Genomic DNA, 27,448 nt, shown 5'->3' on the forward strand with positions numbered 1-27,448 from the left:
GTTCTGAGCACCTGTATGATCTGCTTTGCTCCAGCGTGAGAAAAATTCGTCCCTGTAGCATTTCAGCAGGGATTTCCACAGCTTGGGAAGAAGGGAAGGTCAGGGAGCAAGGTTATACTTGTGTGCTCTTAGCTCTACTTAGGGCTGCCCAGAAGGGGAGAATTTATAGGTTCCACTACTCTGTCAGGATTCGCTGCCAGGAAAACTACCAAACTGATGGTTCTTGACAATGATGTCAGTGTATAGTGTTGCTCATTTTGCTTTGACTGCCAGGAAGCTCTGAGCTAAACTCATGGTCTCAATCCAGGAAGTCTCATGGACATGCATCTCCTTTCTTGACGCAAGCTTGTTTCTACATGTTATTGGCTTTCTTTGTAAGCTGGTTTTCTTAGATTTGGGTAAGAGATGCTGAAATAAATTTCAATAAAAATTGAGTGAAAGGTGAGGTGATTGTAAAGTGCCCACGATAGGGCCAGTGTTTGATCCAATAAATCTGGCTGATGAGTATGTAGAAGAATTAAGCCATTGTACCAGTGTAGTACTTGTCAAAGACATGCATAATCCTCCTGTGTGCTCTGTCCCCCCTTCCCTGGACAGAGTTCAGACCCGAGCTGAGGAGTGGTAGGGCGGCTCGCTAGAATGTGCCTCAGTGAGCTGCTGGGGCAGCAGGACGACAAAGCCCTCATCTGTGGAATCAAAGCAATTTGAGAAACCCCAGAGTTAGTCCTGTCTCTGAGCAGAGCAGAGCAGAGGCCCCGGCTAGATGTAGGATCTTCTGACCCAAGTCTCCCCACCCCCTCCCGGGAACCCTCTGCAATTTGGTAGAGCTTGAAACCCCTTCTTGAGGGGTGGGAGGAAGTGGTTAATCCCCACTTCCTTCCCTGGGAGTTTTATGGGCCTCTGAGAGCCTGCCTTACTCTGGCCTTAATGGTCATAAATGACCCTCTCCTAGGGCAGGGGCCAGGCCCCTATGAATCTTTACCCAGACTCTAGGCATTTAGGTGGTTAATAAATGCTTTTTGATGGTGATGCCCTTGGTTTACTGTAATTGGGAGGTGGGGTGGGAAGTTTTGTGGGATTACCGGGGTGGTGGCTTGAGCTGGAGGCATTGTGAGTGAGCAGGCAATCCCTGGGTGCTGGAGCTTGGTTGTACTGAACTTGTATGGCATGGGAGTCCTAGAGGGCAGGGCCTCACTGTCCTGTGGGACATTCTTGCTGCTGCCTGCAATCCCCCAGGTCTGGCCTGCTGCAGGGTGGGGGTAGGGAGCGATGTGCTGGTAATCCCACCCTCTTTCCTGTGTTTCATTCACCAGAGTTTTAGGATAGCAGTAAGCTTAATTTTTACTTTAATATTTTAAGTAAGCTTAATTTTTGAGGAACAACAATAACAATAACAAACATTTGGGGTTGCCCAGCTCTTGGGACAGGCTTACACAGTGGCTGGGATATCTGTCAAAGTGGAATAGATGCTGGGGTGCACAGCACATTTTATCTTGATTAGCTCCTTTTTTGGTTTTTTGCTTTTTTGCTCTGGGAAGGAAATCTCTGGGCAGGCATCACCTCTCCTGCTAGCAGGTCCCTCTTTTCCCCTCCCCACTAATCCCCTGCCTCCCGTTCTGCAGGGTTTTAATTAACTGTGTTTAATCTTCCCCGGGAAGCTTCCCGCCTGCCTGCTTATCCCATTACCTGCTGGGTTTTCTGTTCCAGTCCAGCCAAGGACAAGGAACATTCTGAGAAGGGCTCTTTGTCCAAGGGCCATTAGAACCTGCCTGAATCTCTCCTGTCTTGGTGCTTTCTAGGAAGATGCAGAGCGGGCCCAGAAATCAACTAGAAAGCAACCAGGGTGTAGGCAAGGGTTAACCTGGGCCCTCCTGCCCTCCTTTGTGGAGGATCTCCGTGAATCCTCCTAGATTTAATGTTATGCAAATAATTCCAGATAATGCACTTTTAAAAAATTATTTATTTTAAAAAGATTTTATTTATCTATCTATCTATCTATCTATCTATCTATCTATCTATCTATCTGTTAGAGCACAAGCACACAAGCAGGGAGCGGCAGGCCGAGGGAGAAGCAGGCTCCCCACTGAGCAGGGAGCCTGACATGGAACTCGATCCCAGAACCCTGGGATCATGACCTGAGCCGAAGGCAGACTGAGAGCCAACTGAGTGCCACTCGGGTGTCCCCAGATAATGCACTTTTTCTGTTAAGGACTCAAGGTGCCTGGAAATGGAAAAAAAAAAAAAAAAAAAGTATCCTAAACTATTAGGAGTATTTTCTTGAATTATTTTATGCAAAAAGCATTTTTAGTAGACTGCCCAGCATGAGTGCGTGTGAGCCTTTTGCTTTTTCTTCATTCTCTCTTTCATGTTTAAATCAGCCTTTCCCTATTTAACAGTGATGGGGGCGTTGCTTAACCCTGGGGCTCCCTACCCCGTAGAGATTCTGATGCTTTAAAACTGGGGTGGGGCTCAGATTTGCATTTTAAACCAATGCCTCAGGGTTCTGATGCAGGTGGCCCCTTGGAGAAATAGATTTAAATGATGCCCCGGGAGATGGGATTTAAGGTCACTGCAGTCCCTGAGCACACTGGGTTTTGTTTTTTTGTTTTTTGGTTTTTGGTTTTTTTTTTGTATTGGCATTTTAACCCCCAGTTGTCAATCATAAATTATCTATATTTCCTTTATCCTGTCTCAGTGATTACACCTGTTTATCATCAGATGGCCTGATTTAAAGTGATCCTTGATTGTAATCATGCTTTAACTTATCATTTGGTGTTTATTCACCTTCAAGCCGTAACATCACCCCCTCCTCTCAGCCTCTTTGAAAAAGAGGGTCAAAGAGAACATAATCTTTCTAAGAAATCACTTTATATTTCCAGAGTCCTCCAATCTTAACGCCATTGGGAAGAAAATCCAGTTTAGACGGGTTAAAGAAGACAGTAACTTTTGGGGGGGCCTGAGTTGGAGTGGAACTCCCACAGTCCTTGCATGCAAAACAGACAAAAGCACCTGGAACTAGGTTAGCCACTCTGGGCCTGGATCCTGGCGCCAAATTCCGGGTGTCCATAGAGCTGAGGAGTGCGAGGCTGCGTCCCTTGCCAGGTCTTCATGCTGGTCCTGCTGCCAGTTGGCCTCTCCTCCGTGTAAATAGAGCCTTTTCTTCGGGAGCTACCTGGAGGCTTTCCAGGTACCGGTCTGTAGGGCACGGAGCCCACGTGGCCGCTGGGAGGTTGCCGGAGGATCTTAGGGCAGCCCCTGGGAGAGCGGGAGGGTGGCCATCCGTCTCCCGAGTTGGAAATGATTGTAGCTCTCCCAAAGGGATCCCAGGCCTTCCTCTGTCTATGTGGCTAGTGTAGATGCAGCTTAACTTTCATTTTGGCTTAAGAAATAATCCTTTTTAGAGCTACACGGTTTTTTTCTCCCTTGGAAATTTTATGTTAATATTGTGCTCTATCCCAGTATTTTTTATTTATCTCCACGTTTCCTTGAAAGACTGAATTAGTAAATAAGCTCCCTCCCCTTAAGTCCTCTGTCAAGTTGTTTCGTAAAAATACTTTACAGTGGCAAGGGCCATCTTGAGTTAATCTACCCACCCTCCCCTGCAGCAGCCTTTGACAAGTGCATGGAGGTGTGTTCAAATGGGACACATCCTTCCCTAGTGTCCCTTTTTCACTTGAAGACCCTGTTAGAACAGCGGCGGCACTTATTTGAAGATGAAGCTGAGATGTTGGGCTTGTGGCTGTGTCCCCAAGACCCAGCCAGGGCTGCTCTTCAGTGCCCAGGGTGAGTCCTGCTCACTGGGTAGAAATAGAGGAGACAGGGAACTAGACCCACAAAAGCCTGGCGAAGCTGTAGGAATCCCTAGGGGCAGAGGGGATGGAAGCGGAAAACAACGGCTCCACTCGAAGCCGTCCTCGGGTCTGCCCACATCTTTCATCTGGCCGGGCAGGTCCTGCTGCCCCACCAGCGTGGCGGTTTTCCCTCCTGCCTCTTTCCTTCCTTTTTAAGTCTTCCTCATAAAGCAGTTAGCTCTTTCATAAATCAGCATTTATGTCTTTGGCACACTCCAGCAGGTTTGTAAGAGAGTTTCTTAGAGTTACAGGTACAAACCTTTCCTTAACAGCAGTGGGCACTAGGTAACAGCATTATATGAGGTTATAAACTAATTGCGTGGTTGTGGATTAATAATGTTAACGTGCCTTTAAGAGAAGAAAGCACCTTGTCTTTCGAGAGGGGTCATATGGCCTACCCGCTGTTGACCTGGGCAAAACTTCGGTTTTCACCATCTGTAAAGTGGAGACTCGACTATGGCTCATTGGGTTGTGCTTTTGAAATGTGATGATGCAGGGAAGCATTCGGCCCAGTGCCTGACGTACTGTATCCATCCACTGGCAAGTGTACTTCGAGGATCCGTTGTGAGCACAGCGTTGCTCTCGGTTAAATGCGGCCCCTTCCTCATGTGACAGATGAATGTGCTGACAACCAAACAGATTTGCTTAGGGTCTGCCCCCTCCCACCCTGGCCTCCCGAGTCTTGGCTCAGGTTACTCTCCGGATGGGGCTCTGTCCTCTTCTTTGTAGTTATGATAGGACATAGTGTGCAAGTAACGTGTTTGGGTGTACTTTGTATGAGTGGCAAAGTACCACTTACTCTACTCTGTGACCTTGTGCAAGGCAGTGGATCTCTGCATTGGTTTCCCTATTTGTTAAATAGGGATAATGATACGTGCATTCCTGTATGCACAGATCTGAAATGTTGGCCTTTTGACAGTTGTGCACCTCAGGGTAGGGTGCGTTTCTCTGCCCTCTTGATTCTACAGGACAGAGGAATCCTGCCAAGGGAGTTCCACAAGGTCAGGCCCATAAACTTTATCATCATTACTCCAGAGGTCAGCTGGTCTGCTCACTTCTGTTCCTGATACCACTCATCTTGCCCTGGAGGGATGGGCGCCTGAGTCCTGGGAGGGTGTCTCCAAAGAAACAAGGAGATGGTTTTTGCTGATTCTTTGCCTCCTGTTCATTTCTTATTTCTAAATAATTTGCTCATTTCATCGCTCTTTTTGGGAAATGAGGCTCTTTCCCCTTGACAGGCAGTTCTTAAATACTGGTGTCCTCTTCCTTTTTACCCCTTAGCCACCAGTTGTGGTAGGCTGAATGAAAACCTGGGGCAGTGGCCAAACTGAGGTGCCCAGTAGAGGAGCAGCTGGGACTCAGGGTTGCAGGGAAACCCAGAGCCAGGTTGCGGCTCCTGCCCCTGCTGGTTAAACCTCGCCCCACTGGAGATGCCAGGGCCCTGCTTAACATGGGATGCACATCCCTGCCTCCAATCAGAGCTCCCTGCAGCTACAGCGTATGGGTTTGGGAAAGGGTTAAGATGCTTTTTAAAAATTTTCAAGGACTCGGGGCGCTTGGGTGGCTCAGTCGTTGGGTGTCTGTCTTCGGCTCGGGTCATGATCCCAGGGTCCTGGGATCGAGTCCCACATCTGGCTCCCTGCTCAGTGGGAAGCCTGCTTCTCCCTCTCCCATTCGCCCTGCTTGTGTTACCTCTCTCTCTGTCAAATGAATCAATAAAATCTTTATAAAAAAATAAAAAATAAAAATTTTCAAGGATTCTCCTGTTTTAGGAATGGGTATCCTAGTGATCCTGGCCCTGGAAGGTCCGAGGGGCCTTAAGCAGAGACCTAGGGAAAGGGGGATGGTGAGCCTGATAGGTGCAATTTAAATTTAAAAGCTGTGTATTAGAAAATAGACCTCAGTTTGGATGGACAAGGTCAGAGAGAACCAGATCTAAGTCCTGGTGGTTAAACATGTTTTTGTAGGGAAGGCAGAGCTGAGTCCTTTTACCTGCCTTAGATTTGTATTGTGATCCTCTCCCACCACGACTAATTTGTAAACAGCTTGGTTAGAGGCAGGAGCCTGGAAGGAACTGGAGGGCCGAGTTCTAATCCTTATTCCTACATTAACCTGTGCCTTTTTTTACCCAGATAATCTACGGGCGTCCTTCCCTTCCACCTTTTTGTCTAGTGGAATTGACGTTGCGTGCATTGGCTGCAAAATTTTTTTTTCCTTTTTTTTTTTAGTAGTTAGAGATTTCTTTGAGAATCTGACATATGTACCTTCTTCACAGAAAAATGTGTACACTTACAGTTTAGCACTCAAATCGAGGGTTGCTCCCATCTAGTTAAGATTTTTGTGACTCAGAGCATTTTCGGGAGATGTCTGCAGTGCCTTTCAAAAGCAAGATAGTTATCTGTTATCATGAATTTTAAAAAGCAGAACAAAACCACACGCAGCCTGGATGGTTTCATTCAGATTGAGCCCCTGTGGCCCGGAGGCCCAAGGTGGTGAAGCCATTTCAGTGTTTTTGGGGATGCAGTACGCAATGGGGCAGAAAGGTGTTGAGGCAGTTCTGAGCTTGTTTCAAATGCCAGCCCTGTGGCAGATCTGGGGTCTGTATAGGAGAAAGTGGTGATTACAGAGGGAAATTTGCATCATTAATTAGGAATGCAAATCTTTGCATGTAATTCTCTGAAAGCAAGCAGGCTTTGGGAGGGAGAAAAGCTAGGAGGAAAACTGTCTCCCAAAGGACTTTTGTAAGGCATTTCCCCTCCCCCCTTCTTGTGTTTGACCTATTTATGTACTTTCAGAGTGTTGATGTCATAGCATTTCAAAGGGATATTGTATGTCTTGACTGGTAACTTCTCTTAAGTAGGCCTAAAATATCCCCTTCTCCATTAATGATCAGCATGGTTCCCCTGTAGTAATGGAAGTTGTCACAGAATGTAGTACTCATTCAGATGCCTGGGGTCATCTACCCCCCCCCCCCCATTTCTGGGCCCCCCTTGGCAATAACTGCAATGTAGCCAGCAGATAAAAATAACCTCTAAGGAAAACTAGCTTTGTGTAGATTACTATTCTTTGGAGTTTAAAACGATGTGTTTTAGGATAAGATACTGAGCACGGCTTTGGAGAAAACTGCTAGGCTTTGGAGAAAACTGCTAACCGGAGTATCTTCTGACCTGTTTATTAGGATTTTGTGGGGAAGCCATTCCCTGCCCCATCCGCCTGTTTCTCTAGTGGGATTAATCATTTCCTTTTGACCTTGTGCTCTGCCCCTAACATGTTGCATTGATCAAATCCCGAAATCTCAAGTTCTTTCTCCACCCCCACCAACGACCCCATTTGGGTCAGAAAAACCTGAGGTGTAAGGGGGAAGCGGTGTAAATAAGAAACATTATCCATTTCAAATTATTTTTAAAAACAATGGTCTCCACCTTTCTGTTGCTTTTCAAATAGGGCTTTTGTGGAACAGGCCTCTAAAAAGGCTCCCTTTCCCAAAATGTGACTGGAAATGTCACTAATTGAGCTCAATACATCTTAAACCTTGTTTGACGTTGTTTCTTTTGGGCAAGGAGGAAAAAGGTCTTTTTGATACGGGTTTCATTTCCCTTCCCACCCCCACTCCTACTTGGAAGGGAATACAATTGATAATAGAGATGAATACGGTTTTAGTAATAGAGCTGATGCAATTAGCAGAAGAAGAGTCAATGACAAGCATATGCAGAATTGACTTAGTATGCCTTCCTCTTTAACTGAATTCACTCAGCTGAAAATGTAAAGTTGTTTGAAGTCTCTTAGTGTTATCCACACCTTTTCTTTTGATTAGTAATGATAATAGAGCTGGCAGTTTGGGAAGGGATAGGGTTTAAAGTAATACCTCCTGTGTGCCAATTATAGAAAATTTATTTTTTGGAGTTTAAGGATTTCAGGGGAGCAAAATGTGTGTGTGTGGTGAGAGAGCGAGAAAGAGAGAGAAAAGAGTATATATCAAAGTTGCAAAATAAAGGAAAGCTCATGTTATCATCCAGGCATAATAGAACAGCTAATTTCTTTGGGGGGAGTAGGTGAGGAGTATTCTGTCCACTTCCCACTTGAAAGAAACTGTTCAGCAGGAGAGAGAATGCCTGGAACCTTCCTGCTGGAAAATGCCTGAGGGAACCTGTAACAACAAAGGCTCTGTATTGGACCAGCTGCCATCTTGGACCCAGCTGTTTTACAATTGCCCCTAACTCTGGGACTAAATTGATCACAGATCCCCTGGGGGTAGCCTTTGGATTGTGAGGCCATGAGTGAAATTAGGGACAGGGATGTGTTGTGGCCTAAACTGGAGCCCTTGGGGGCACATCCTGGGGAAGGACACGGAGAGCTGTTGTGTTCCTTCCCTCTGACCAGAGTGGGGCTCGGGGGTGGAGATAGATAAATAGGTTTTTTTCCAACTTTGCCACGTGTTCACTTCTGGGTTATGCCTAATGGGGTTGTATAGAAATTTGAGATATTAGGGGCCAAGATGAGTGGTTGGAATAAATGCAGTGAAGAGAGGGTTAGAGGCTCCACAAGAGCTAGGAGGAGGGGGCGGGGCCCCTAAGCAAGATTAGAACATTTGGCTACAGGTCTCATCAACTACGTTCATCTTAGGGTGCCTTTGGAATTGCTATTATTAAAGTCTGGCATGTTGGGGCGCCTGGGTGGCTCAGTCGGTTAAGTGTTCGACTTCTGATTTCGGCTCAGGTCATGATCTCACGGTGGTGAGGTTGAGCCCCATGTCAGGCTCCTGCTTAAGATTCTCGCCCATCCCCCCACCCCTGCCCCAATAATAAAGTCTGGTATGTTAAACTCCAAGGAATTTATTCTTGACCTCTAGGCAATGGGGAGCCATCAAGGGTTGAGTTGGGAGTCATGAAAAAAAATCAGTGATCTGGCACACAGATAAAAATGCCCATGCCACAGGCTTATGAGACCCTGACAGGGTAGATGGAAGTTTACAGAGGTGAGTTTTTCAAGGCAGTATGGGAGGGAGTGTTACTACTGTTGGCAAAGGTAGCAAAGCCTGGTGGTTTCTACATTGACTCTGGAGCCAGGCTCTACCACTTTCTGCTTATATTCTTGAGCAAGTTACTATGTATGCCTCAGTTTCTTCATCTGTAAAAAGATACTAGTAGCTACTCCATAATGTTGTGATCAGGATAAGTGACCTTAAAGCACACCTAGAGAAACATTTGCCATTATTAAACTTTTTCTGGATCTGACAAAACTCGACTAAATGAGCCTCAGGGGGAGAACCCTATGCTTCATTTAAGCATCCTATATATGCCCTGTGTGGAAACTTAGAAATACAGACAATTGCTGATCATCCTAACCCAGAGATAACTACTACATTTTGATACATGTCATTCTTGCTAACATGGCTTAAAAGAAAATATGAGCATTCCTGGGGCGCCAGAGTCATGGTTGTGAGACAGAGCCCCACGTTGGCCTCTGTGCTGAGTGCTTGAGATTCTCCCCCTCCCTCTGCCCCTCCCTGACGGCTTGTATAGGCACACGTGCTCTCCCTCTCTCTCAAAAAAAAAAAAAAAAAAAGTGGGGGCATTCCTTTATTTACCAATTGAGATCGTATTGTGAATACTTATTTGTATTCTGTTCTTTTTCACTTCCCATTATATTATGTTAATATTGGGTATTGTTACTTAGTATAAATAGTAATTAAATGTGTAGCTTATCTTAGCAAATATTTTAGGGATGTGAAGGAGATAGCAAAAACTATTTGTGATTTCATTAAGTTTAAGTAATTACATAAGCACCCCCCAGTTTGGCATGGGGTGAAAAATGAATGGTAGTACTCTGTGACATCCAAGCTCATTCAGGTACACTTCACTATAGATTTGATTAGCAAGGAATGCTTGTACCTATTTTTCTTCCTTTACACAAATAGAATATTATGTATATAACTCTTTCCTTATTTTTTCCATAGTAATGTATTTTGGTGATAATTCCATGGGTGCAGAGCATCTCATTCTTTTTCGTGGTTGCCCAGTAATCAATCTTTTTAACAATTATTTACCAGTCTTATTGATGGACATTTAGTTTGCTTCCCATCACAAACATGGTGTCATAAATCACCTGTCTTTTCAAGGAAATGCCTCATTCCTAGCTGGATGGCTTGGACATAGATCTATGCTATAGCTCGTGAAGGTTGTTGTTTACTGGAGATGGAATGCCCTCTTTTTTCCTGGGAAGAAATGGAGGTTAAAGCTTTTCCTGAGATCACATTGGGTCAGTGGCGATAAATAAGATGGATAGCTCTGGACCACAAGCATGTCAGATCTGGAGTTCTGTTTTGTCAAAAGTGTGTGGGAGATATGGTGGCTTAGGGAGACCCATGGAAAGGCATGTTAGGGTTGGCCCCTTTGGAAGCTTACTGGGGATTTGCATTCTCCCCTCTTCCCATTTTAATGGGTTTGTTTTCTACCACATTCTCCTGGATAGTTACTTCTGGAGGACCACCTTGTTCATAGATCTAGGAAAGACATGAAAAGATGCTTCAGGACATGCTTACTGCGCTGAGGCCCTGAGAGGTTGTGACTAGCTCTTGGGGCTTGGGGAACCTTACTTTTCCTCTGGCTTCCTTTCCTTGTGTGGCTGTTGCCTGACCATGGCTTGGGAATGGAACCCATGGATTCAATTTTGAATTTGACAGAGCGAGGAAGGAAAAAACTTGAATATCATATTCGATCCTCTAGGCCTTACTCAAGGGGGAATTCCAGAAGGCATTAACTGGCTGAAGAAAACCTTCTAGCTCTCAGCTCTTACCCCATTGAAAAACTGTTTTACCTTTTTTAATAGATAAAATAAAAATGGCCTTTTTTTTTAAAAAAAAAAAGATTTTATTTATTTATTTGACAGAGAGACACACAGCGAGAGAGGGAACACAAGCAGGGGGAGTGGGAGAGGGAGAAGTGGGCTTCCCGCAGAGCAGGGAGCCCAATGCTGCAGAGCAGGGAGCCCGATGCGGGGCTCGCTCCCAGGACTCTGGGATCATGACCTGAGCCGAAGGCAGACACTTAACGACTGAGCCACCCAGGCGCCCCAAGGGTCTTTTGATTATGGATTGTTTCTCATGGTTCTGTAGGTGCACTACTCTATGGAGCAAGTCTTTCATCCTGTTTGTTATCGGAGGTGGGACATCCAAGGTGGCTCTCTCACCTGGCCGCCGAGCTGGGTTCTCCTCCCCATGTGGCCCGGGCTCCTCACTGTGGCACCTGGTTCTGAGAGTGTTCTAGGCCCTTGAAAGCATTGGCTGCCCCCTCTCTGCTGTTTCGTAGCCTGACCTTTTCAGGGGTTGACTGGGCAAGGCGAGGTCAGCCTAGACATAAGCAGAGGGGAAACAGAATCCATTATAGCAAAAACGGTATAGGTATGGGGGTAGCTGCAGAGGTAGGGTGAGGGCATAGTTCGCAGGCAGGGGAAATAGCAAGTATATATTGTGTTTAAGGAACACCAAGGAGTCCGGATGGCCCGGCCAAACACCGTGGGCAGAGTGGCCTAGGACTGCGACGGGGAGCTGCTGCGGGGCTTCAGGGAGTGGGTGCTATGATCCGTCCCTGACTTTATAAAAGGTGCTCTCTGCATGGGGAAGAGAGCACTCGCAAGCCTGCCGGTAGTCGGGAAAGTGGTGGCATGCACAGGATTCTGCAGAAGGCCTTGTCCCAGAAGGAAGGTTCACATTCAGGGATGGTTGTTTTGGGGGAACACAGCAGAGAGGCCCTGACTGAGAGAGGAGGAATGGCCTCAGAGGGACCTCAGATTTACCAGGGGAGGGAAGGGGGGGATGCTGAGCGGCGTGGGCTGGCCTGGTTGGGGCTCAGTGCTGATTAGTTGTCTTGGCATTAAACAACCCATGGGGCAGGCAGCATACAGTGCAAAGGACAAAAGAGCACAGGTTGGGGTAGCTGGCATTTCCTAAAGGCCCCATCCTGAGCATGGCCTGCAATTCTCAACTTGGGAAGGTAGAGTGAAAAGGTATCTTGCCTTTCCCCCATAATAGTGTTCTTTGTCTAGAACTTCCCTCCCACCCGTTTCTATTATACTTTTAGGCTAAAGTCTCAGACTTCCCTTCTTTCAGGAAGTCTGCTGGGATTATATGCTAGGCCCAGTGTTTCCTGGTTTTCTTCCCCCAGTCCTGTAATTGCTGACCTCTTACTCACTCATCCCTCCTACTGGACTGTAACCTCTTTGAGGACAAGGGCATAGTGCCAAGCACGGTGCGAGTACTGCGAATTCATGTTACAAGTAGAATGACATCTGCTGGTGGGGGTTGAAAGAGGCTAGTCTTGACTGGTCATGCGTGGAGAGGCAGAGTCTGGCCTTGTGGGCAGGCACTGTGGCCCCACAGGAAGTTGGAGACCTCTACAGGTCACAGTTGTTGCCCAATACACTTATTTGCAATCTCCAATTCCAAGAGAATGGAATCTCTCACATTCTTTACGGTGGGCAAACAAATAACAGCCCTGGCCCAAAAGGCCATTTGAGTGGCTTTACCGCATTATCAGTCCTGCCTTGCAAATGTGTTCCTGGAGTTGGATTTAGCTTGCCCTGTTACTTACCACCCGGCACCCTTATGGGCGGGCTGCCGGCGCTGTCCTTTGTTAGGACTGCTGGTCAGCATTTGTGTTTCCTGCACTTTCTTATAGTTTGAAACCACCAGCTGTGAGATTAAGTGTATGATCCCCATTTTATGGGTAGGAATAGAGCTCAGTGAGCCAGCTTCACCAACAGAACTGCAGAAGGAAGCACAACATGGACATCTGAATGTAGGTTTTTTTGACTCCTCAATGTAAGGTAGCCCCACTGTGCCCAGGTCTCCTTCCATGTCTGGCTGGATGATGGAACAGGCACTATAACCTCTGTCCCTTCAAGGGCACCCAGCTACCATTTACATCCTGCGAAGAGGTTTTTCCCTGGCTCCCCCATTTCCTCCTTCTCTGGCCCATGAGCTTCCAGCTAACATTTCCCTCCAGTCTACTCCAGATTCTTCGCCTGTGCTTGGGCCAGGAATAGTGTGCTGCTTTGCTAAAGCTGTTCCTTTTAATTGGATTTGTAAATCTTCATTTCTGTCGTCCTTCTGTCCCATTCTTTCAAAGAAGCCATTTCTGATTTACCTGGCCCACCCCCAAGGCTATGCAACCACAATAAATACTACAAAGGGAGTCCTTTTTACAACTTTTCTGGGTGGCCGTTTTTTTTAATCTGCCCCCAAATATGATGTAATTTGGTTAATTTCTTACTTGTCTTACTGATCCTCTCTAGTGGGTTTCCAAATGGGGTCACTTCAGAGATTTAAAGAGGGTGCTACGTGCGCAGGCTGGAGCTCCCCAGACTGGACCAACCAAGATTTCTGGGAGACTGGAAGCCTCTTCAGGTGTTATTGTTTAAAGCTCCCAAGGCTCTTAGTCCGGAGCCTTAAATCCAGTGTAAATTGTAAAAAATAAATACATATATACATACATACATACAGCACACTTGATAATAAGGGTATTGTGGCCTCATAGATTCAAGAGACTCCAGCCTCAGTGCGGGCCTAGTATAAGAGCCCTCTCTAAAACAGAGGAAGCTGAACACCCAGGAGGGTGTTGGTAGACCAGGAGGCTCCCTGCAGCTGACCAAAAAGGGGACAGGCCAGCCTGAGACTCCCCAGTCAGTGCCTTAGGGAAAAGGTAGTTTTGGTGCAGTGGAATTAATGTGGTAGAAGGAAAACGGAATGAAAACCCACATGGGCCAGAACTTCAAAACACACCAATTGGAGGATCTATTGCAGCCAATTACAGATGACCCTTGAACAACACAGGTCTGAACTGCATGGGTCCACTTAATGCGGGTTTTTTTTTTTCCAATAAATACAGTACAGTACTGTAAATATATTTTCCCTTCCTTATTCCCTTCCTTATGATTTTCTTAATAACATTTTATCTCTACCTTTGTTGTTAGAACACAGTATACAGTACATAAAATGTGCAAAATACCTGTTCATCAACTGTTATCTGTAAGGCTTCTGGTGAACAGTAGGCTATATTAAGCTTTTGGAGGGTCAAAAGTTGTAGGGGGATTTTCAACTGCATGGGGGGTTGGCACCCCTAAACCCCATGTTGTTCAAGGGTCAACTGTATTTAGATTTCTCCTGCCTTGTAGTTCACGTTTTCCTGGTATGGGTGCTAGCCAGAATAGGAGTGACTTTAAAAAACCCCACAAAACCCAACAACATAAGACCTGATGAAGTCGGGAATTTTCAGGACCCAAGTAGAGACCAATTGAAGGGCTATTCCTTTTTTTTTTTTTTTTTTTTTTAAGATTTTATTTATTTATTTGACAGAGAGAGGGAACACAAGCACGGGGAGTGGGAGAGGGAGAAGGAGACTCCCCGCGGAGCAGGGAGCTGATGCGGGGCTCGATCCCAGCGTCCTGGGATCATGACCTGAGCCAAAGGCAGACGCTTAACGACTGAGCCACCCAGGTGCCCTGAAGGGCTATTCTTTTCCCTTATTTTCTTCCTGAGACTTGAGATTACATAACTGATAGCCCCTGGTTGTTTCACCGTGTTAGAGCTTGCAGATTTTCTTTTTCCTCACCCTAGCAGGCCCGGCTTTTCCCCATCTGTTGAACTCCACTTGTGTACGTGCTGGGGTGGTGGGGCGGTCGGGAGGTTCTGTCTCTCATCACGCTGTACAGGGTAGGAGGTGGGGGCTCCTGACTGCAGCGCTCACTGAGTCAGGGTTGGCACGCTGCCCATTGGTTCTGCTAGCAGCACACGGGTACAGCTTGAAGAGCTGCCCCACCCCCACAAGCGTCAGTGGTTGGGGTGAAGTGGGATTTCTGAGAAAGGTCCACATTTGAGACATGAGAAATGATTTCATCAGAGAAAAAACATTGTACAGGCTTCGAACACAGCGCTTGCCTCCCGTGGTCTTACCTGCAGTGTCCCCCACACCTTGATCTGTTTTCTGATTTTCCCTGCTCAGAATCCTGCTGGCCTTGGTGTCAGCGGCGCCTGGACTCTTGATCTTGCCACGTCCTGCTGTAATTAGTGCTTCTTTAAGAGCACGGCTGTTTGAAATGCTGTGCACACTTGTGGGGAAGAGGGGTGAATTCCAAGGGACTAGGGCTACGTTTCTGACCTCACTGACCCAGGGCCCATTCTTGGTATGGAGCTGACTCTCTCCTTTGCACTGGTAGGTTTATCCCTGTTTGTCCCTGCGGTTCCAGCACCAGCGAGGCGGTCTTCACCATGTCTCATCACTGAAAACAGGAAGGAATCCAGCTTTCTTCTTCTTTTCCCCACGGACCAGTTTGTGCTGGTTTGCCTCTGCTCTTTGTCCTGCCCTTTGTTGAGCTCGTTTTCTGTTCCCCACACCCTTCTTTTAAAGGCCTTGAAATGTGAATGGTCTCCGTCCCAAAGTGTCTGCTTGTCTTGTTTCAATAGCTCTCCTGTCCCTACCCTACCTGTGCCCTACCTCAGACTCCGGAGGTCATTGATAGAAGGTCTCCAAGGGGAGACCTGCCTTGTAAACTGCAGGGATCACAGAGTCAGCCCCCAGCTGTTGTTCCTCGGGTGGCTCTCAGCCTGGCTGGCAGGGGGCTTTTTCAAGTTGGTCTCCTTGCTTGGCCTCGCTCTGGCTAGCCAGTGCCCCTTGGGCGTTTGTCAATGGGTCTAGGTTTTCTATTTTTGGAAAAGAAGGAATGCGTGGCTTAAATTAATTGCCTGACAGACTGCTAACATGAAAAGGGCTTAAAAAGGAAATCCATTTCTTGACATGACTAAGGCCTTCCCTTTTGCCCCCCATGTTGCACTAGAGAGCTGTCTTGAGCCCCTTCTGCTCTTGCTCTCTTTCTGCTTCTTACTCAGAGGAAACTGTTGAGAAAGGTTCCTGTGGTGTTGGTGGGGGAAAGAGGAGGTGCTGTGAGTAGTGTCTGTTTTCCATATTTAACGCCCGTCTTGATGGGGACAGTTTGAAGAGTGCTGCCAAGGAGCCCATGGTTGGCACACGCACACCACAGCCCGCTGTTGGGGAGTGGACACTTCTGGCAGCGAGAGAGTTCACAGGCCAGCCCCTGCTTGCTTGATTGGTCTCTTTCCCAGTTTTTATTTATTTATTTAAGATTTTATTTATTTATTTGACAGAGAGAGACAGCGAGAGAGGGAACACAAGCAGGGGGAGTGGGAGGGGGAGAAGCAGGCTTCCCGCTGAGCAGGGAGTCCGATGTGGGCTTGATCCCAGGACGCCGGGACCATGACCTGAGCCGAGGGCAGACGCTTAACGACTGAGCCACCCAGGCGCCCCTTTAAAGATTTTATTTACCCATTTTTAGAGATGGGGGACAGAGGGAGAGGGAGAATCTCAAGCAGACACCGCCCCCCACCCTGGAGTGTGGAGCCCAGGGCACAGGGCTCACAGGGCTGGATCCATGCTCCTGACTTGAGCTGAAACCAAGAGTCAGACACTCAACCAACTGAGTCACCCAGGTGCCCCGGTCTCTTTCCCAGTTTAGATAATACCTGACTGCAAACAAGTCCTGATTAAAACAGAATTTCTACAGCAAATACTTGGTTAACCTCTTGATTTGGAGGCATTGCTTAGTTAGGGAACTTAAAATTGTCAATGGATGTGACCATCACGAAGGCCAGAGTTGGACTTTTCTTACCCAGGGCAGAGTAATTAATGTAGGTGTCCAGCTACTCAGGAATATAAAACTTGCTGGAATGGGGAGAGAAAGGAAAATTTTTATTTTGTTGTGTTGGAAGGAGAAAATATGGCTAGTAATGTTTAAAAGCCCCCCCCCCCCCCCCCGCTTTTTTTTTTTTGGTTATTACCTGAGTCTTTATTTCTGCTTCCCTCCCTGGGACAGTTTTCCCCCCGGTGATGAGTGCGTTTCCTTGCTTAAAATTCACCTGTCCACATGAACTCAGCCACAGAGGCAATTGAAACCCCTTTTGCTGCTAGGGAGTGAAAAGGTTTCAGGTGCACAATGTTGCCCACTGTTTAAGAGGTGAGGACTGAGTTACATGGCCACCTACAGAGTCTGGACGTTTTATTAAGTCAAGCCCCTGAGCACCACCTACTTTGGTCCAGATTAAAACTGCGTTTTGTGACCTTGGAGGCAACAGGAAAGCTGTGCATTTATGTCGAAATCTATCTTTTCGTGTCTGGTTTAAAAATCTATAATTTACGTGGACAGTGTTCTCAGTGTTGGAACAAATCTCTTTTATTTGCTGCTGGAAGCTGCATGGGCCACTCATTAGTACATCAGAGGTCAGATGCATGCCGGGGTGGCAGCTGGGACACTGATGATTTCATACGGCTTTGTATGACCACTGGCCGCCTGTGGTGCTGTAAATCGGGCTCAGAGTTCTAATTTTTTCAAAACCTCTGGGTTTGTTAGTCCAACATTTGCCTCTTGTGAGATAGAACTTAAAATAATATTTATAGTGGAGGGCAAAGGAAAAATAATACCTAATGGAACATTGTGGGAGGAATGGTAATAACCCATTAGAAGTAAGTTATGTGGGGCCATTGGAGCAACTCATTCATGGGCTCCAAGAGTATTTGTTAGGTCCATAGCTATGAAGAGCTCCTCACCACTGAGTCTAGGCTCCAAACCCCACCCCATGGACACTAGGTTGTCAATGGGAGGGTTCCCCCTTCCACTTACTTGTGTGGGGTTTTTTTTGTGTGTAATTTACATAAAATAAACATTATAATTGTACATTTTGAATTTTGACAGTTACACAACCGTTGTAACCACCTCTTTCATCAGCTTCTCTTCTGATATTTTTCACCTTAGTTTTGCCTTCATTGTAAGTGAAATTATGCAGTATATTTTTTTTCCCACAATTCTGATTTTATTGACGTATTAGAAATATACTTGAACATTTTATAACTTAATAAAAGATCTTTTATTATCACCCTTTCTTAATACCTAGTTTGTCCCTTTTTTTTTAAAAAGATGTGTTTTTATTTTTATTGTAATTACAGTTAGTTAACATACAGTGTTAGTTTCAGGTGTACAATATAGTGATTCAACACGTCCATACATCACCTGATGCTCATCACAACAAGTGCACTCCTTAAATAGTATATTCTTTTTTGATTTTGGCTTTTCCCAGCAAGCGTAATCCTTTCAAATGCATGAATCTGAAAAATTGTGCAGATTCTGTTTCTCTCTTGATACAGAAGTTCTATTTCTGTTTTTGAACTGGAAGAATTTTTAAATACTCCAGTTTTATTTAAGTAAACCAGTTTATTAAAAACTATATTTGGTAGGCAGTAATCCAAAACACAATTCTGGGGGCACCTACGTGGCTCTGTCAGGTAAGCAACCAACGCTTGATTTCGGCTCAGGTCATGATAATCCGTATTTGTCAGCTCTGTGCTGGGTTTGGAGCCTGCTTAAGATTCTCTCTCTCTCCCTCTGCCCCTCCCTCTCCTCCTCTAAAAAATAACACAATTCTGGCATGTTCTCTCTCTCTCTCTCCTTTTTTTTTTTTTTTAAGATTTTATTTATTTATTAGAGAGAGAGAAAGAAGCCCGCATGAGCCGGGGGAGGGAGAAACAGATTCCCCACTGAGCAAGGAGCTAAATGCTTGGCTGGATCCCAGGACTCTAGGATCATGACCTGAACCGAAGGCAGACGCTTAACTGATTAAGCCACCCAGGCGCCCCACAATTCTGGCATGTTCTAAAGTGACACTCAGTGTCCTGTAATATAACTTGGATCTGTTGGAGGAACCCCCAAGCACAGGTGTGTCACTTGTCAGCATCAACACTGTGGGCCCTTGTTAAGGCCTCTGGAAGTGTGAGAGAAGCTCCAGGTAGTGGGCAGGGTGGGTCTTGATGGGTATGGGCAGCCGGGAATGTGCTTCAGGCTGCATGGGTTAGGCAAAGATAACAAGACTCCAGCCTGAAAACCAGAGTCTGACCAGGAGACACATGAGTCAATGGTCCAGGAAGCGAGGGAGCTCTTGCAGGTTGGGTTCCCCAGGGGTAGACGCTGGAGAATGAGTTTATCAGCAGCTGTGCGAGGCAGGGAGGAAGCAGGATGGAGGCAGGCCCAGTGAGGGCGTGACTGTCATGCCCTGGCTGCGCGGGGCGCAGAGCCTGACTTTCTGTCTGGGTTAGGAAGGATAGAGCTGTTAGAGGGAGGATATTCCAGGTAACAGAGATGGGATGAGCAGACACTTAGCTGCGTTCCCCCCCCCTTCATGCGCACCCTCAGAGTTGCCATGGATATTGTCCCACACGTAGTGTTTTCTGATCTCGTGATTAATACTTTAAAAAATTAGGGGTGTCTGGCTGGCTCAGAAGAGCATGTGATTCTTGATCTCGGGGTCATGAGTTTGAGCCAGACACTCATTGGGGGTAGAGATTACTTAAATATTTTATAAAAAGAGAGCAAAAGGATTGTGTCTTTTTGTGACTTCACAAAGGCTCTGAGAACTGCTAACCATAGCTCAGCGTGGGAGGTGCTATCTCTGTATGCTGCTTTTCCTGCTCCAAATCCCCATGCCTCCTTCCCACCTCACCTCTGCCCTTAGAGCTCCCCTGGGAGGGGGGGGTTCCAGCCCCACAGGGTTCAAAATCCCAGAAAAACATACTTGGCTATATCATCCTTTTTTGCCTCTGACAGACCCTTTCTTGAATCAGGTTTACTGCTGTACCCTTGCTTGCTTGCTTTTTTCTTTCCTTTCTCTCATGTTATTTGAGAGCGAGCGAGCACAAGCAGGGGGAGCGGCAGGCAGAGGGAGAAGCAAGCTCCCCGCTGAGCAAGGAGCCCAATGTGGGACTAGATGTGGGACTCGATCCCAGGAACCTGGGATCATGACCTGAGCTGAAGGCAGATGCTTAACGACTGAGCCACCCAGGTGTCCCGTGTACCCTCCAGCTTTAAATAAAAGGAGTTGGCTATGGTAAGAAGAATTTGTGAACCGATTTTGTCTGTGACTCTGGCAAAACTGGAAGGCATTGTCTGCTGGGCTGCCTAGGGTGTCCTCATTCTTTGGGGTTTCATCTTTGAGAATCAGTGCTGGAGTGGTTTTCTTCCAGGGTGAACTCACTTTCATACTTTTTAATAATTCTGACATTCCCCAGAATGACCATAGATTGGGTTTTTTCTCTTTTTATCAAATCTGCAAGTAAGCTCAGCCAAATTCAAGCATTAAATTTGGAAACAATTTACTCATCTAATTATCTGTGCCTTTTTATTTGGTTTTCAGCTTTACAAAGGTAATGGTCCTGGTTTTGCGTATGTCAGTATCAAAAGCTGTGAGCTCAGGGAGAAGGAACAGTGTGTGTGAGGTCCCTGAGACACAGGAACATGGCAGGGTTGCTAGAGTACAAAATGGGGGCCCACGTGCCTGACTCTGGGGCTCTGGGACCTGGTCCCACAGCAGGAAAGTAGGTGATAGGGAGCGAAAGGAGCTTTTATTTTTATTTTTTTAAGATTTTATTTGAGGGAGAGAGCTAGTGAGAGAGAGCACGAGTGGGGGGCGGTGAGAGGGGAGAAGCAGGCTCCTCACTGAGCAGGTACCCGATGCGGGGCTCCATCCCAGGACTCCAGGACCATGACCTGAGCGGAAGGCAGACGCTTAACCAACTGAGCCACCCAGGCACCTGGGAAAGGAGCTTTTAAAGGGTTTGAGTAAGCCTTGTGAGTTGGGGCCCTGGAGGACTGGGGCCCTGCTACGTGGTGTTGGAAAGAGAGGGGACAGTGTTCATTGGAAGTGTGAAATGTTCTCCTAAAAATATAGGGAAGGGAGGGGGGGCATCTGGCTTGGCTGGCTCAGTCCAAGGAGCATGCGACTTTTGATCTCGGCGTTTTGAGTTCTAGCTCCACACTGGGGATAGAGATTATTTTAAAAAATAAAATAGGGAAGGGAACATTGATATGGCTTTGGGGGTAGCACAGAAACCTCAAGTGAACAGCACATGACTTTTTCAGGATCTTCAAACTAATGCTTCTCTGTTGGTACCAGCTACCGCATTGAGTCTGAAGCTGTTAGAGCTTAACGGCATTCCTCTCTGTTTTCAATCCTTCCTTTTCAAATTTGCCACGTTCATAGAGCCTAAACATTTGGTCTGGAGCTGAGTAGGCTGGTCTGCCCTCAGTTTGGCCTGTTCTTGGACACCCCAGTCCATGGACACCCCACTCCACCATCAAGCAGTCTTGACTTAATTTAGCTTGGGAATGAATCTCATTCAGCTAGCTGGCCAGATAGGCAGTCCAAATCTTTTACCCTAACCCTTGTGATCAGAGGTGCCTCGACATGTAAGATTTCTGAGTTTAGAAAGTTAATATTGTGTACATATATATATTAAGTAACAACACCACAAAATAATGAATATTAGCATTTCTCCAGTGAAGTGCGTGAACTCTCACACTAAATGGTATAGGTAAAGGTCATAAATCATTTTCATGCCTGTTTGGGTTTTGCTGCCAAATAGCTTATGTAAACACTTTCGGTTTTCAGAGCTTGTTGGATTTTGGAATTGCAGAAAGGGCATCCTGGGTTTGTATGGGACCTCAGTGTTTGTGTCCCTGGGTGTTGGAACAATACCCCCTGGGACTGATAGGTGTTATTTTTATTGACACCTCTTTCCATGTACATTGTCCGGAGACCCCTTCCACTGTCCACCTCTAGAGACACCCCCAACTAGCAGCTCCCCCCCCCCCCCCCAGTGCTTTTGTGTTTGGGACAGTCCCCTTAGCAGCCACTTGATACAAAACACGAGGCTTGCTTTATTGCTGCTCCTCTGGGCTTCTTTTCAATGTCAGTGTCCACTGAAGCCTTCCAGCCAAGCAGAAGTGGACCTTCACTCCCAGTCCCAACATTGACCACCTCATCTGGTGTCCCCTTGCTGGCTTTTTGTGTACGTTTGGTCCTGTCAGGTACAGAAACTGGCGCTTGACAACCTTCTTTTTTCATTTGGGTGGAGGTTGACCAGACTTAAAAGTTAGTAAGTTCGAGAATCCTTGCTGTCCACCCTTGCAAGTATATTTTCTTTTTAATACATCAAGTGATACAGCGACCGTATATATTGCCAAATTGGAAGAAATGGAGGTATATAAAGAACAGGGATAATGGAACACAGCATTACTTGAGATTTTTTAAAAATCAGGAAATGGCTTTAAAATTCTATCAGCAGGTACTAATTAAATAAGTTGTGGTACATCCACAGGCAACTTACCATGCCGCTATTTATAAAACAGGCAGCTTGACCCAGAGCATTTTCCTAGTTAATATAGTTAAGTGAAAAAAGGCTGGTATAATGTACTCCTACTTGTGTCTTTAAAAAAATTCAGAATACAGAATGTAACGTATTTTTAGATGGTTACATAAAAAAGAAACAATTGAGTGAGAAACTGGGAAATTTTAAAAACTATTTGCATTTATCATTTTGCACTAAAAATGCATATATGTTCCCTAGTATTTTTTTTTAATAAAGATTTTATTTTTAGGTAATGTCTACACACAACGTGGGGCTCAAGCTCACAACGCTGAGATCAAGAGTCTCACACACTACTAACTGAGCCAGCCAGGCACCCTCCTAAAAGATTTTTTTTTAATGCTTCAGCACATCTCGCCCCCTCCCTCCCTCTTCCTCCCCTTAACTTGTCCTTAGCTGGGGTCCACCAACTTGAACTGGTAGTGAGTGTGCATGCAGAGGGTACAGATTCCTTTCTTTCCCCTCTTCCCCGGGCCCCCAGATCACAGCTCTGGAGCAGCACGTGGCCAGAGATGCAGGGGGGACTTCTTCCTCAGGTTTGGACTGTGGTTTTGGAGCACTGGCATTCTGTATATTTTTCCTAAATCAAGTAAAACCTGGTTTTGATATTATTTCACAGACTTAGTTTCAGACTGGCTGGACTCCGGTCCTTGAACTTGGTTTAGTGTTTTGGGTTTCTTTAACAGGACAGATTGTGCAGGGTGGTGTACACAGGTAAGGCTTTTGGTTGTCACCCACCACCCTCCACTTCATTTCTATAGTGGGACGCTTAGAAACCCTCTTGTGTGAGTGGTGACCTCCTTTTGTCCAGGCCTATGTTTGTGGGAGGCCAAATGCCCCCAGTTGTTTTAAGGGATGTGAAAGAAATCTCATAAACGTTAAGTGTACAGCAGTTACTATATTTCGATTGGGGCATCTCAGTGAGGAGCAGCCCCTCCATCCTTTGAGTTTACATTCCTCAGTGAAGTGGGTAGTTGTATTTTAAACTGGAAGCCCGTTCTTTCTGGATGCATGGTGCTCTCATAGGAGTCCCCGGGGGGGGTGTGTGTGTGTGTGTGTGTGTGTGTGTGTGTGTGTGTGTGTGCGCGCGCGTGCGCGCGCGCGCGCGCACGCGCATGCGTTCATTCCTTGTTGGATCACAGGTAGTATAAAAAGTAGATTCCAGAAACGAACACACAGTCTTGTTCATTAACAAAGCACTTTATTTAAGCACTGGCTAAGGTAAACTTGCCTACTTGGTATTTTTATTTATTTATTTTTTCTTTAACCTCCCTCCTTCCTCTCCTGCTGGGCCCACATTCCTAGGTCTTTGTCTGTGCCTGGTATTTTAGAAATTATGGCAGAGGAAGGCAGTGGGTGGGGCGTTCTGGAAGCTGGGGGCAGGGAAGAGGGTGGTCACTTGCAAGGTCAGAGGTCGAGCCTGCTCCATTCAGCTGGGGCAGCCAGATTGTCGCCAGGCGAGGGGGGGGAGGGGGCTGGAGGGGGCGTGTCATGCATCTGCCCGGGAAGCCCCAAACAGGCAGCTCCAGGCCCTGAATTCCTGCCGCCCGAGGACCGCTCCTCCCTCCCCCACCTTCCGGAGCCACAGTTCACGGCCTCTGCCACATTTCTAGCCCTTTGGAAGACATGGGTTCCAGTTTATTCTTTTGTAAAATAATCTTCCAACTATTGCAGAGAGAATTGCACCCATGCGAACCCTTACTATTGCTCGTGTTTTCACAAGCTCTAAAATTGTGGGTTTTTGACTTTAGAAATGGCAGGTAGAGGAGATACGGAGCTTCTAAATGGAACATGAAATCTTCCCAAAGTTTTATGCCAAAGTTTAGCTAGATGGTTTATAAAAATTGACCGTATTTTCAGTTTTTGGACACTTTTAAAAATCGATAGTTTATTAATTATAAGCACCACTAGGACTATGCCGTTTTACTCACCCATAGCTTTTTATTACGAACCAGCTGGGTGTCCCCCAGCACCAGCCCCACCTCTGTGGTGTCCCCACAGTCCTCCTGGCACTGCAGAGCACTGGAGCCTCCAAAATCAGTGTGCTCTAGGCACTTAGAGCTGCATCAGTCCTGTGACATGATGCCAGGCGGGATTGCCTCCAGACACCCCTGCCCAGTTGAGAGATCGTGGGCTAGGTATCTAAAGGGGCCCAGGGCCAGGGCTTTGGGCACCCTGCTGCCACTTGTTCTGACCAGGATTTCTTTTCTGGCTACTTCCTCTGCAGAATGCTTGAAAAACCTACCATTTGCAGGATATCGCCTATGCACAACATCATCCAGGCTCTGGATTGTAAAAACCTAAAACCCAGAAAAATCACCTTGGTTCCTTGCAGTCACATAATTGGTGCCTGGCTTCCTTGGTCGGCCCAGAATTACTTCTTTTCTTTCTTTCTTTCTTTTTTTTTTTTTTTATTTATTTATCTGAGAGAGAGAATGGGAGACAGAGAGCATGAGAGGGGGAGGATCAGAGGGAGAAGCAGACTCCCCGCTGAGCAGGGAGTCCGATGCGGGACTCGATCCCGGGACTCCAGGATCATGACCTGAGCCGAAGGCAGTTGCTTAACCAACTGAGCCACCCAGGCGCCCCGTCTTTCTTTTTTTTTTTTAATTAAACATTTTACTTATTTATTTGACAGAGACACAGCGAGAGAGGGAACCACAAGCAGGGGGAGTGGGAGAGGGAGAAGCAGGCTTCCCGCGGAGCAGGGAGCCCAATGTGGGGCTCGATCCCAGGACCCTGGGATCATGACCTGAGCCGAAGGCGGCAGACACTTAACGACTGAGCCACCCAGGCGCCCGGTCCAGAATTATTTCAAAGCCTTTTGGTTTGTGGTGTTGAGTCCCTGAGATAGGGCTCTTGGGATTTCAGGGATGGAAGTGGTCTCCTGAGGCACCTAGCCAGACCCCTTGTGTTTCATATATGAGCCAAGCCCAGTCAGGTGACTGGATGGATGGCCCCATGGCCAGATGATGCCAGGCTCGGGCTAACACCCTCAGGTTCTTTTTCACTCACTGTACGAGTGAGAACGGTTATGCTTGCACAGACTAAAGAAAGCAAGGGGCCTCCAGTCAGTCCACACAGCTGTTCAGAGAAGAGATGAAGAGGAGATTCTTAGCTGTTGGGCAGGGGCAGAGGACAGAAGGTTCAGAGACATGTTCCATTCTGATGTAAAAGGAACCTGCAGATGGGAGGTTTTCACACTTCACATGGGCATCATAGAAGTGATACCTTTATTCCTATGACAAATGGAGGAAGCAAAGGGAAGGCATGAGGTTGAGTTGTTGAAACAGGAGCGGGGGTTGCTGTAGCAGCACATTGTAAAAAGAGACTGTCCAGGAATTCCTCCCAAGTTACCAGTTCAGCATCTTTTGGTTAGTATTTAAGGTTAGCATGGGAATTTCAGCTTTATCAGATTAGAAAGATTAGATCAACTCTAAATGGTGAACCTGTTTTAAAAAGTAATTGGTCTTGGGGCGCCTGGGTGGCTCAGTCGGTTAAGCGTCTGACTCTTTTTTTTTTTTAAAGATTTTATTTATTTATTTGACAGAGAGAGATATAGCGAGAGCAGGAACACAAGCAGGGGGAGTGGGAGAGTGAGAAGCAGGCTTCCTGCTGAGCAGGGAGCCCGATGTGGGACTCGATCCCAGGACCCTGGGATCATGACCTGAGCCGAAGGCAGACGCTTAACGACTGAGCCACCCAGGCGCCCAAGCGTCTGACTCTTGATTTCAGCCCAGGTCATGATCTCAGGGTCATGGGATCGAGGCCCATGTCAGGCTCCATCCTGAGTGTGGAGCCTGCTTGAGATCCTCTCTCTCCCTCTGTTCCCCCCCTCCCCCGCAAAAACACAATTGGTCTTGAAGGCAAATTACTGTCACCAGATTTCAGTCTCCTGAGGTTGCTGGAGAACTACTGTACAGGACAAGGCGTCCTAGTCCAGTCACAAACCTGATCCCATTTCCCCCTTACAATATGGAGCCCATAAAACCTGCCATATCAGGACCATTTCCTAGAAATAGGAACATAATATCCTAAATCTTTTCCCTATTTCTAAATCCAGAAGTTCCTAGAGAAGCAGCCTAACCCACGCAGGATCACTCACCTCCCTTTTAACTCTCTGAGTCCTGAGTGGAATAGGCCTGTTTCCCTGACTGAGCTCGGTTTCCTAGTGGACATGCTCTGTGCCAATGTGTTGGTTAGTTAATAAAATAACCTGAAGTGGGGGGCACCTAGGTGGCTCCCTCAGTTGTCTGCTCAGGTCATGATCTCACCAGGTCAGGGCTCTGGGCTCAGTGGGGAGTCTGCTTGAGATTTTCCCTCTGCCCCTCCCCCCACTCACACGATAGCATGTGCACTCAAATAAGTAAATCTTTAAGATAACCTGAAGAGAAGAGAAGCAGCATTCTCACTCCTACCCTGTGGGTCTTTCTAATGGGAACATTGCAGCCCTCCCTTCCCATCTCCGTGTCCTGTAACACTCTGCCTCCTTCTGGGCCAGGGTGAGCTCCTGTTCTGTTCCACACAGAATCACCTTGCCTCAAGTCTCACATCCTGGACTCCATGATACCTAGTAAGGTGCTTAGTGCTCTGAAGAGCTGGTGTCAGGAATGTCTCGGAATCAGCTCTTCAGAAGGCTCACGTTGGCCTCCCTGTTCTGCCCCTGCTTGCTGTGTGGCCCCAAGACGTCATGACCTCTTGTCTTCATCTGGGGATTAAGCGTATTGTGTGTGAGAAAGCAGCCCCTCGGACACCGCTTCCCTGCCTGTTGCATGTTGGCTGGCTTTTCCTCACACCCAGGTATACCAACGGCAAATTTAAGCACTGCTCTTGAAAGCAATCCAGCAAACATTTACACAGAGTGGTGCTAAGTGCTCTGCTTTGTGGAGGGATACAGCCAGACTGGCCCAGTTTCTGTGCCAAGGAGCTTTCGCTCTTGAGAGCTCCTCATTCATCAGCAGGTGGAGGTTGTGCCAACCCTTCTCCCCTCCCAGCATGCTGGGCCCCAGGGAAATACAGAACATCACATAAAGCAGTTCTGTCAGCACGGGCTGCCTCGCAGGGTCAACTCCTTGGAACAACTTGGCAGGAAGAAGAAAGACAAGAAGCTGGCTGACCTTACCACTAGCTTTTTGCCTTCCTTCCAGAAGCTTCAGCCTGTAGCTTGCTTGAGTGCCTGGGAGAACCATGCTTTGCGCTTTGAACTAATCTCCTTGATGGGGAGGGTGGCTGCAAGCTGTGGTGTGAGGGTAATTCTGGCTCCTAGCCATGTTTCACAGACCCAGAGACTGGGGTGGCAAGACAAATTTTTCTGGTATATTCTTTCATTTGGGCCTCCAG

General features: G+C 46.9%; 1 protein-coding gene across 1 annotated transcript in view; it reads left to right on the forward strand.

The window, feature by feature from the left end:
• The window catches only part of TRIM71 (tripartite motif containing 71), a 66,774-nt gene that overhangs the window by 18,419 nt on the left and 20,907 nt on the right, over nucleotides 1-27,448 (forward strand). The gene's annotated exons all lie outside the window — the stretch shown is intronic.

This window comes from Halichoerus grypus, chromosome 1, assembly GCF_964656455.1.
Source record: "Halichoerus grypus chromosome 1, mHalGry1.hap1.1, whole genome shotgun sequence".
NCBI classification, from domain to species: domain Eukaryota; kingdom Metazoa; phylum Chordata; class Mammalia; order Carnivora; family Phocidae; genus Halichoerus; species Halichoerus grypus.